This window comes from Rhinoderma darwinii, chromosome 10 (assembly GCF_050947455.1).
Source record: "Rhinoderma darwinii isolate aRhiDar2 chromosome 10, aRhiDar2.hap1, whole genome shotgun sequence".
NCBI classification, from domain to species: domain Eukaryota; kingdom Metazoa; phylum Chordata; class Amphibia; order Anura; family Rhinodermatidae; genus Rhinoderma; species Rhinoderma darwinii.
Genome location: NC_134696.1, coordinates 6,537,619 through 6,550,230, shown reverse-complemented (window position 1 = coordinate 6,550,230; position 12,612 = coordinate 6,537,619). Strand labels below are relative to the sequence as shown.

The following is a 12,612-nucleotide window of genomic DNA, read 5'->3' as shown; positions in this document are numbered from 1 at the left end:
TCAATTGCTGGAGCCAACAAGAAGGTAGGATGGGGTTCAGGGGGCCCCATTCTAGAGATAGGTGTGTGTCCCAGAGGTGAGACCTGTATTTATCATACATTAAACCTGTGTAACACTTGATCCTTTCTGTCAAAGCGGTTTCTACAGCAGTACCTCATAAAGAAAAGGGGGGCGCCTCACAGTTTGAGAAGCGCTGTTTTAGAGCAGAGGCAAATAAACAAAAAATACCAGAAATCATGAATGACAAATATGATCAAAAGCCCCATATACGTGTATCTTACTTCCCACTGTCCCTTCGGCCTAGTGAGGAGCGGCCCTCTAATGGAGTCAAGGGCCACGTTTAATCCTCTATAATAGCAGTTTGGCCACCACTGCTCTGGAGAAATGTGATGACAGATCCTCTTTAAAAGATAATCTGTACTTTTGGATGTGACAAATCTCTGCTAAAGACGGAGCTGCAGCAAGGCTTTCATCAGTCAGCACATATATAATAGAAGTATTTAGCGATCATTTAAAGGAAGATCATTTTACCATGTGTTGCCTGTAAATAACATTCTAGAAGTCACAGTTAAGGAAAATCTCGCTCCTGACTTTTCGTCTCTCTCCCCCGTTTGTAATGATTTATAGTAATAAGAAAAGCTGCGATTCATCTTATCTTTTGAACACACATTTCCGAGACTGAAATACAAAGCGACGCAGATCCTTATTTGCATAATAAGCGTTGCAACAGGCGATACGGCTAATGGCCTCATAAAAATGTATATTGGGAAATAACTTAATAGAAGCAAAATAGTTTCAGTGATTACAACCATCATTATAAACGTTACTTAGTAGATACACTTTCAGAACTGACATTGGCTACTTGGGGGATAGGATGGGGAAGGGGGCCCAGGACTGCTATTTTCCCAATTGCCGTACACACTTATGGCTGCCATTCAGGTACATGCCGCACAATAACTTACAGCTCTGTAATACTCCATAACAGCTATCGGCTGGAAAGTAGATTAAAAAAACAAACAAAAAAAAAACCACACACGCACATTGTCAAAAGATTTCCATGCTCTGAGCTGATAAAATGTGTTATATCAAATACATAAAGAAAGATTAAATGATCTCTCGTTCTCCCAGAAGGAAGGCAGCGTTAGAAAACTTCTTGTGCTTACATCTAAGCCAATGTAATTTTGTTAATTCAGGTTTGTTGCTTGAAAACAACATACAGTATCAAAGCTGCAGCAAAATAAATAATGCAGCATGGATCCAAGTGCCCAGGGCTGGTTTCAATACACAAAGTGTGTGTGATCCAGTAGGTGACAGCTCGGGAACGGATATGTAAGCAGTTCTGCAGCAGTAAGCGCTTTCCTCTACATTACAGAGTATATTCTATTAATTACAAAGTTGCAGAATGAGGTCTTTGGTGCGGTTACACAGCGATACAGGACGGCTAATTGCAGAGATAGGGGATTCCAGGATAACTGTTCTTAAACATAATGTGTAATTAGATGGAAATGTATGCACTAGTTTTAGCTGTTTGTATAATCAATGCCCCGGTAAAGTGTCTGTGCGGGTGACTCCTCAGTGTTTTGTTACTGATTATGTATCACAGAAGAGAAGCTAAAAATGGCCTCAAAACAGTTTCTCATTAAAATAGCTTCATGCTGGTAATAAATTGTGAATTAAAAATGTCTTTGGCTTCAGTGAATCTCATTTTATAGTTGGGGCTAGATGTGTAATACGAGCAGAATAGCGTGCACTGATAATTGTAATGGACACTGATTAACGGCGAGGAATGGAGAAGACGACTCAGTGTAAAGTTGGTCTTGAGCTTGTAAGGAGTTATATCAAATTGTATTATAGTCATGTCCAGTGGTAGAATCATGATGGGGTTGTAGTGTACTTTGTATAGAGTATAAAAGAATTGTTATGGTCATGTTTAGTGGTAGGATCATGTTGGGGGTTGTAGTTTTCTTTGCATAGATTATAATAGAATTGTATTATAGTCACGTCCAGTGGTAGAATCATGTTGAGGGTTGTAGTGTTCTATGTATAGAGTATAATATAATTGTATTATGGTCATGTTAGTGGTAGGATCATGTTGGGGGTTGTAGTTTTCTTTGCATAGAGTATAATATAATTGTATATGGTCATGTCCGGTGGTAGGATCATGTTGGGGGTTGTAGTGTTCTATGTATAGAGTATAATATAATTGTAGTATGGTCATTTGAAGAAGTATTCGGCACACAAAATGTTGGTTTTTAAATTATTTTGTTTTATTATTTATTGTATTCGATGCCAGGGGCTTAGGCCTCATGCACACGACCGTATTTTTTCCCACCCGTAAATACTGGCGTAAATACGGGTCCGGTGTCACACGTATTCCACCCGTTTTGCACCAGTATTTATGAACCCGTGCCCGTAAATATGGGTCCGGTGTCACACGTATTCCACCCGTATTTACGAGCACGTTTTTGGCGGCAAAATAGCACTGCACTAATCGGCAGCCCCTTCTCTCTATCAGTGCAGGATAGAGAGAAGGGACAGCCTTTTCTGTAATAAAAGTTAAAGAAATTCATACTTACCCGGCCGTTGTCTTGGTGACGCGTCCCTCTCTTCACATCCAGCCCGACATCCCTGGATGACGCGGCAGTCCATGTGACCGCTGCAGCCTGTGATTGACCTGTGATTGGCTGCAGCGGTCACATGGGCTGAAACGTCATCCAGGACGTCGGGCCGGATGTCGAGAGAGACGCGTCACCAAGGCAACGGGCGGGAGACCGGACTGGAGGAAGCAGGAAGTTGTCGGTAAGTATGAACGTCTTTTATTTTTATTTATATTATATATTATTTATATTTATTTTTTACAGGTTTATACTGATCGGTAGTCACTGTCCAGGGTGCTGAAAGAGTTACTGCCGATCAGTTAACTCTTTCAGCTCCCTGGACAGTGACTATTTACTGACGTCGCTTAGCAACGCTGCCGTAATGAAGGGTGCACACACGTAGCCACCCGTCATTACGGGAGCTCCATAGACTTCTATGGACTGTCCGTGCCATTATTACGGCCTGAAATAGGACATGTTCTATCTTTTTCAACGGCACGGGCACCTTCCCGTGAGAAAACGGGAAGGCACCCGTCGCCAATAGAAGTCTATGAGCCCGTTATTACGGGTCGTAATTACGACCCGTAATAACGGGAGTTTTTACGGTCGTGTGCATGAGGCCTTAGTGTGTGCAACGTTTCGGTCACCAGCAACCAGTGGGATTAAGTAGTGCCTGATGAAGGTCTCTTGACCGAAACGTTGCACGCACTAAGCCCCTGGCATCGAATACAATAAATAATAAAACAAAAGAATTTAAAAACCAACATTTTGTGTGCCGAATACTTCTTCAAATACGATTGGGTTGGGACCCTATTCGTGCACCTTCTCTGGTCTAGTGCATTCTGAACCAATATCTACCTGTATTATGGTCATGTTTAGTGCTAGGATCATGTTGGGGGTTTTAGTTTTCTTTGCATAGAGTATAATAGAATTGTATTATAGTCACGTCCAGTGGTAGAATCATGTTGAGGGTTGTAGTGTTCTATGTATAGAGTATAATATAATTGTATTATGGTCATGTTTAGAGGTAGGATCATGTTGGGGGTTGTAGTTTTCTTTGCATAGAGTATAATATAATTGTATTATGGTCATGTTTAGTGGTCGGGTCATGTTGGGGGTTGTAGTTTTCTTTGCATAGAGTATAATAGAATTGTTTATGGTCATGTCCGGTGGTAGGATCATGTTGGGGGTTGTAGTTTTCTTTGCATAGAGTATAATAGAATTGTTTATGGTCATGTCCGGTGGTAGGATCATGTTGGGGGATGTAGTGTTCTATGTCTAGAATATAATATAATAATTTTATGGTTGTGTCCAGTTGTCGGGTCATAGTGGAAGGTGTCTGTCTTGGATATAATAGAATTGTGTTACGGTCATATTGAGACATCAGCTCAAGTTGGGAAATGTAATGAACTCTTCAGATTATAACAATAAATGTTGTAGGTCTGGTAATATTCTCACGAAACACCGTTATGTTCCCCTCTACGTTCCTTCCCTAGACTCCAATTTAAGAATCAAGACACACCTAACGATTTATAATTTAACACTTCCCTATTCTGAACTACAGCTTCGATTTCTTGTTCGTTCTCACAATTGTTCCCTTGTCAACACAACCCTGCATTATTAAATAGTAGATCCATTTACTGCTTGTTTGTGCAGTTTTCTAGTAAACAAACTTTCTCCTTGAATGTTCACAGAGACAATAACTGCAGCAGCAATTAGGCTAATATTGCTTGTGCGACATCCATTTCTAGTGTGTTCAGCATCTATAATTTATTGGACATGAGGCAATGCTTTTTATACTTTTATTTCAAATGCACATGTCCACTGGCTCTGGATACTGACCGGATATAGAAAATAAAATCCGTCAACTAAACCAATTTCCAACTTTTTAACTCCACAGTAACTGGTGATAACACTAAAGAATTGTATGATAAGAAATGGGTCAGGATTTAAAGTCATGAACCAACTAAACATGAACAGTCTGTCTGGACAATGACCAATAATAACCATTCATGGATGTAAAAGTCAGTAGAGCTTCCATCACTACATTTTCACAAACAGGGGAAAACTATCACCATACTGTGATGTGCCACCGGCCACTGGGGTAACTATCTTAAAAGGGAACCTTTCACATGGAACATACTGTCCAAACGACAGACCGTATGTAATAGAGCAGGAGTTGTACAGATTAATATATAGTTTTGTGGGAAAAGTTTCAGTAGAATTTGTATTTTATTCATTTAGATCTAACTTCTATTCTGGGATTAGGAGTCCAGTGGGCGGTCCTACTTAGTGATAGGCAGGCTTCCCTGTATGACTGAGCATAGAGATGGCTGTCAATCACAAAGTAGGACTGTCCACTAGCTATGTATTCAGCTCCTTCTGCTATAATATCCCCCCCCCCCAAGTCAGCCACTTCCCCATTTATTGCTCACCAGGCACAGCGCCGTACATTTGGTAGTGGCTGTCCCTGGTACTGCAGCTCAGTCTCATTCATGCAGATTAGGTTTATTGTAATTCAATGGTGCTAACCCGGGGCTTTTCAATTTGGAATCCAAGACAATAATGAGAATGCTGTAGATTTGAAAAAATTGCAGCTTTTTCATTATGCTGCACAGATTTTTATTCCAGGGCTTGCAAATGGGGCAAAAAAAAAAACAAATTTACACGCATTGCCGGCGGACTGCAAGCAGATTCTGTTACTAATGTGCGCGTAAATCCTGACATAATTCATTCGTGAACATGGACAGAATAGGACAATCTATAGAAATGTGCATGTAAGCATTCACTAGCAAATTAAAGGTCTATATAAAAGGTAAAGACTTTCCAGATTAGGTGACACATTTATAGAATATCTGGTAATACATTAACCATAAAGGTAGCGCAAAGGGGTATGCGAGCAATGTAGGGCCTTGGGATCTTTCACTATGAATTTCATATTGTATTAATCTTAGATTTTCACTTTAAAAGGGTCCTAGACTTCCATAGGATGTTGCCCTGCAGGCAGCCATATACCCTGTCCTGATTCTACCTCCTGAAATGATCACAGAGATCAGCAGTGGACATGGAGAGCAGGAATGGAATATCTTATCCAGGAAGATATAATTATTTTTGCACATACAGGAGGAGGGCAATACGGCATAGTATGTCCAGGACATGCTTTATACTACTGCTCATATTTGTAAACTCGTGATTGCACCCCATTGTGATTGCTGATTTTAAGGGAAGCTTTTTATAAAAGTGAAGGACTCTTAAAGTAAAAAACAAGGTAGAAGTTGCTATGTTAATGTAACAGCAAATGCAGAAATATCAAGGTCACTCCCCAGTAGTATAGATTGTGCGTGACACGTTGTGTTGTGTGTTCCTTCGGACATCTGTCTTGGAATTTTCCACAAAACCGTACATGAAATTTTACAATAAAATATTTAAAAGTTGCAGTAAGGCTGAACAGAGTCACTGCCGGGGGAAGAACAATCCCCTAGACTTAAGGGGGTTTTGCACAGGACGATTATCGGGAAGAGGAGTGTTCATATAAGGCTCGTTGCCGATAATTGTCCTGTGTAAACAGGGGAACGATCAGCGGATGAACGAGCAAACGCTCAACACAATCATCTGCTGATCGTATCGTTTTAAAAAAGTGAAACATTATCGTTGTCGGCAGTACCCTATGTAAACAAGGAGATGCGCTGCCGACATGATGATAATGTATGGGGATGAGCAATCGGAGTAATGACCGCTCGTCCCCATCCATAGCTCCGTGTGACAGGAGCGAACGAGCGCCGATCAATGATGTCTCGTTGATTGGCGCTCGCTGCACCGACCGCTTATCGGCCGGTGTAAAAGGGCCTTTACACTAGAAGGTGTAGGAGTTCTGCCAGCAAAATAATTTACAATGTATTGTATAGAGATACAGGCTTATTAGGAGGGAAAATAGTCCAGTTTACAGCACAAGATATCACTGGCAAACAAATGAAATTCATACACAACCATGCCCTAGCAGTAATGTAAATGAAAGGAACGTGGACATCAAAGGGAAATGCAGGAGTAGAGGCTGAACGACCGCACATTGGGCATTATCACAATACGCATACACAGATCCCTGCTGTATAAAGTCGTTGTGGATTCTCGCTTCTGCAGTTGCTGACAGTTACTGCTGTTATTTGTGTGAATAGTGTCCAGGGAAAAAAAACATTCAATTACCCATTATATAAAGATCACAGTAGGACGTGTGATGCAATTATAAACGAACGGAAAACAGGTAGGATTTTTTTTTTGTGCACTGCTCTTCTAGTAAACACGCCTGGTTTTCTAATTTTCTTTTGATTTCCATTGTGTACATAGAAGCAGCAGATTCCACCACGGTGCTGTACACAGATTGTAATCACTGACATCAGCTCCAGTCATCATATAATTTACCTATCAAACACACTATGATAGACAATTATCCTACCAGTACATGAATGGTAATTTAAAGGGGTTGTCCGGTTTCAGCAGAAAAATGTTATTTCTTTGTATAAATAAAAGCTATACAATTTTCCAGTATACTTTCTGTATTAATTCCTAATGGTTTTCAAGAGCTCTGTTTGAGGTTATTTAGAAGGAACATTCATTGTTACTTCCAGGGGATAAAATTCTGTACATGATCATGTGAGGCTGGGTTCACACGACCATGTTACGTCCGTAATGTACGGAACGTATTTCGGCCGGAAGACCCGGACCGAACACAGTGCAGGGAGCCGGGCTCCTAGCATCATAGTGATGTACGACGCTAGGAGTCCCTGCCTCTGCGTGGAACTACTGTCCCGTACTGTAATCATGATTACAGTACGGGACAGTTGTCCTGCAGCGAGGCAGGGACTCCTAGCATCGTACATTACTATGATGCTAGGAGCCCGGCTCCCTGCACTGTGTTCGGTCCGGGTCTTCCGGCCGAAATACGTTCCGTACTTTACGGACGTAACATGGTCGTGTGAACCCAGCCTGATGGACACACAGGTGCACAGCTTGTTGCAGGGTCATATGATAGAGACACAGGTGAACGGCTTGCTACAGTCATAAGATGGACACAGGTGCACGACTCATTACATGGTCATATGATGGACACAGGTGCACGACTCGTTACAGGGTCATGTGATGGACACACAGGTGAACACTAATGTATAGCTCTGAATTCCCAGGATGTAGCGAATAAAACGCTAGCAAATCGTTTGACTGGAGCAATTTTTAAGCTACTCAACGCATTTCTATGGCCAGGGATTTATCAGTGCAATTTTTTGTGTTTAGTCCTAACCAAATGCATTCTTATAGATAGCAATTTATTGATCACTACAATAAAGAAGGCTACCAGGCTGTCTCCAGCCCAAGGCCAAATTACTTCTGAGGGTTAAGAAGAGAGAAGGCGGCTTGTAAGGATTTAAGGAGTCACATTAATATCTCATACTGCTGTATAAAACAAACTTTTGTGTAGAACAACTTTAATGAGGAGATGTCACTAGGTCATATAAGTTGTACTGGCTAACGTTCTTGAATAGCGCTGTCTAACTGATTCAAGAGCGTTTTTTGTTTTTACATGGACCCCCCCCCCCCCAATTCCAGAGATATTGTCCACTGTTGTGTTGGCTCCCTATATGCTAATTTGCTGTAGTTAGCCAACAGGGCGTGGACTACCCTCAAGCTGCGTTTCATTGATTGGTCAGCATCAGAGGTAGGGATGCTATCTCCACCCCGCTGGCTAACTACAGCAAATTAGCATATAGGGAGCCAATACAACAGTGGGTCATACCTCTGGAACAGGAGGGGTGGGGGTTTAAGGAAAAAAAAAAGAAAATCAGCACTGGAATCAGGGAGACAGCGCTATTCAGGTCAGTAAACCAGTTCAACTTATATTACCTAGTGACAGGTTCTCTTTAAAGAGGCTCTGTCACCAGATTTTGCAACCCCTATCTGCTATTGCAGCAGATCGGCGCTGCAATGTAGATTACAGTAACGTTTTTATTTTTAAAAAACGAGCATTTTTGGCCAAGTTATGACCATTTTTGTATTTATGCAAATGAGGCTTGCAAAAGTACAACTGGGCGTGTTTACAGTAAAAGTACAACTGGGCGTGTTTAAAGTAAAAGTCCAAGTGGGCGTGTATTAGGTGCGTACATCGGGGCGTTTTTACTACTTTTACTAGCTGCGCGTTCTGACGAGAAGTATCATCCACTTCTCTTCAGAACGCCCAGCTTCTGCCAGTGCAGACACAGCGTGTTCTCGAGAGATCACGCTGTGACGTCACTCACAGGTCCTGCATCGTGTCGGCCACATCGGCACCAGAGGCTACAGTTGATTCTGCAGCAGCATCAGCGTTTGCAGGTAAGTCGATCTTACCTGCAAACGCTGATGCTGCTGCAGAATCAACTGTAGCCTCTGGTGCCGATGTGGCCGACACGATGCAGGACCTGTGAGTGACGTCACAGATCTGCACTGTCACAAGCTGGGCGTTCTGAAGAGAAGAGGATGATACTTCTCATCAGAGCGCCCAGCTAGTAAAAGTAGTAAAAACGCCCCGATGTAACGCACATAATACACGCCCACTTGGACTTTTACTTTAAACACGCCCACTTGGACTTTTGCAAGCCTCATTTGCATAAATACAAAAATGGTCATAACTTGGCCAAAAATGCTCGTTTAAAAAAAATAAAAACGTTACTGTAATCTACATTGCAGCGCCTATCTGCTGCAATAGCAGATAGGGGTTGCAAAATCTGGTGACAGAGCCTCTTTAAATAGAGGTTTATCTGTCTCCCTGGATCTTGGTATGACCCATGTCTTCTTAAAGCGACACTCTAGTCCCAGGACATTTTAAAAATGATGGTATATATGAAGTCATATCTGATGCCCTCCGGTTGTGTCCCTCTGCTGTGGATCACACGTTTTAGGGTCCCCTCTGTGTTGTCCCAAATTGGCTGCAGTGCTTGCTAGACTAAAAGTTTTGGATTCCAATTCTAAGATCTTCTGTTGCAGATTTCCTACTGGGGAAATGCTTCAAAAGTTATGGTGAATAGCTAGGAAAGCGCTGGGGATAGTGGATTTTACAGGAAGGACACATTTGTGGAGAAGTCCAAAATTGGGGGAATGCTTCAAATTAATAGATTTTGAAAACTGGGAAAGAAGGGGAATTTACACTTTGGGACATGTCTTGATAGAATTTCTATGTCGGGAATATGAAGTTAAGAGAACTTGCTCTTTTCAGTACATACAGCAGGTATCAGCTTTAAAAGCTCAAGGTATACTCCGTAAAGTACGAATGGATGGGAGTGACTCCCTAAGATTTTTTATTTATAGAAAAGGGAATTAAAAAGATTTATGAACTGTTGGTGAACAATGTGAAAGTGGATTGGGGGATCCTCTGGGAAAATGCAAAGATGATTTGGAAGATATACAGTCAAGTCACATTATTATGAGCAACAGCTAATACTCAGAGTAACTGCTGTGTGCAGCACGGACAGCATCTAGACGGGCTGGGAGTGATCAATAATGTGCTGGTCGGTGGTCTCCGGTATTTGGCGCCGTGCTGACAGCAGTACATCCCACATTTGTTGGAGGGTGTGTGTGTGTGGGGGGGGGGGAAACATAGAGCGAACAAGACGATTGAGGTTATCCCACAGATGCTCAATTTGGTTCAAGTCTTCCGAATTAAGGGGCCGGGAAAGTACTTGGAAATCTTGGTCGCGCTTTCCAACAACTGTTGGCCATTTCTAGCCGTGTGACATGTCGTATCTTCTTGCTGGAAGATTCCATCTGCCTCAGGGAAGACAATCAGCAGGTATGGGTGGACGTGATCTGCAACGATGGATTCATACCCAAATCGGTTCAGAGCCGTCCACATGGACCAGAGAATGCCATGAAAAAAATTCCCCACAACATGGCGCTGCCGCCACCGGCTTGTGTTCTTCCAGCAATGGTTGCAGGGCGTTTGTTCTCTGATGTTTCTCACCGGACACTTCAACCTCCATCCGATCGGTGAAGCAGAAAATGTGACTCATCTGAGAAATTATACCCGACAAGCCAGCCCACTTCACATCAGTGCCTTCATGGGCTACGCGCTTCTGATGTCGGAAGTAGGAGTCGGTGATAATGTGACTAGACTGTGTATATTAGAAGCCCAACGGAAGAATATTAGTGGGAGTAAAAAATTGGATTTCTAAGGAGGCTCCTAGATGTACAGAATGGTAGACTGCGATCCTCAAATATATCCATTGTTTCCCATGTAAAAATAAACATTTACGCATTCAATTTATTAAAAGATGGGGACTGTGAGGTGACGATGTATCCCTCAATATCAAGAAACTGTTAAGATAGCAGATATTGTAAAATGGATAACCCGTTTTCTTTTTTCTCTCCTCTTGCCCTCCCTCTTCCGGTGTCCAGTGGCATTGTGTGCTTGGTGGCACTGAACACAGGGAGAGAGCGTGGCGCTTCATTATGCGATTGATGGCAATGATCACCAGGAAAGAGTGCAGTGCATTGTGTTAGTTGCTGCTGAAACTTGCCAAGCACACGATGAAGCACTGCTCTCCTTCCGTGTGATCAGCGCCACAATGACAGAGCTCAGTAACTGCTCTGTAAAAGAAAAAGGTAGCAGAAGTTGGCATCGGTCTTGCCTATGTGCACAACCCCCAAGCTGGTGTTCCGCAGTCGCGGTCCCTCCTATGTACACCCCCCCCCCGCACTCGTGTTCAGTAGCCGCAGTCTCTCCTATGTGCACCCCTCCAGCTGGTGTTCAGGAGCCGCAGTCTCTCCCATGTGTACCTCCACAGCTGGTGTTCAGTAGACTCATATGCACCACAGATGGATAAGCTTTGCAAGGAAAGTCAGGGACATGGGAGTCACACTGAGATGTAAAATTGTTTAACTGATGAATTGATTTATGTCACGTGTCTTATATGACACATGTTCACGGCGCATACAGACTACTTCTTCAATGATTTTTTATCAGAATGCCATACAAAAAAAAAGTTGCCTACCCCTGCACTAGAACATCTCTACTGACCATCATATTTTTTTTCTGTGTAAAAGCAATGTTTATTAAATGCATAATAACTTTAGAAGATTAGAATTTAACTAAAATGAAATAGACTTAGTCAACATTTGCCCTTTCAACTCACTATTCTTGCCAAATTCAGTCTTCAGCATAAAATGTTAGTTAACGTGTTGCAGGAGCTGTAAATGAACCAGTTAATCAAAGACATTTTTTTTAGTGGTTTGTGCTGGAGTTGAACAGTTTGCTGATGGGCGAAATTACTAGGAATTTGTTTGGTAATGATCTCATTAGGATACAGCTTCATTACATCTTATATTAAGCCGTTTTATGGGCACACCTTTCTCATTTACATTGTTAGCCCTCATCTGAATTTTACTTAAGAAAAAAAACAAGAACGTTCCTGATATGCATTTTTATGAAAATGATTTCTCATTCCAGGTCCTGTCTCTTGTTTTTCTCATACACTATATAGTGTACGGTGTCACGATCACAGGGTATGTGGACCCACTAGGCCTCTCCGCCGTAGCGGAGAGGCAGCTGGCCTAGTCACAGTCTATACAAGAGTCTATAGCAGTTCGTAACACACGGGTACCTGAACTAGTCCAGACAGTGGCCGAGGCTTCAGCATGGATGGAGGTGGGTGCAGCAATTTGCGCTAGACGTAGCGGATAATACTAGACGTGGCAGACGACACAGGATGTGGCAGAAGACACTGGACGTGGAAAACGACACCAGGTGCAGTAGGACACGACTCCAACACTAATAGGCTCAGGAACAAGAACACAGGACAGGACGGGATAACAGGAACAGGTTAACACTAAGGGAACATTTGCAAGACTGACATGGGATACACTAACAACGCTGAGGCAAGGGTCAGAAGGGCAGGGCCCTTTTTATAGTCCAGGAAATCATGTCTAGTTGATCATGATGATTTCCAAATGTGTGCACGCTGGCTTTTTAAGACCGGGCATGAGCATGCGCGCGCACCCT

General features: G+C 42.5%; 1 long non-coding RNA gene across 4 annotated transcripts in view; it reads right to left on the bottom strand.

Moving 5' to 3' along the window:
• The window catches only part of LOC142662412 (uncharacterized), a 112,047-nt gene extending 100,246 nt beyond the window's left edge, over nucleotides 1-11,801 (bottom strand). For all 4 annotated transcript variants that reach the window (XR_012850939.1, XR_012850937.1, XR_012850938.1 and 1 more), the window contains exon 1: nucleotides 11,747-11,801. This is a non-coding gene — a long non-coding RNA (uncharacterized LOC142662412). The remainder of the gene's footprint in view (nucleotides 1-11,746) is intronic.
• Nucleotides 11,802-12,612: the final 811 nt, after the last annotated feature.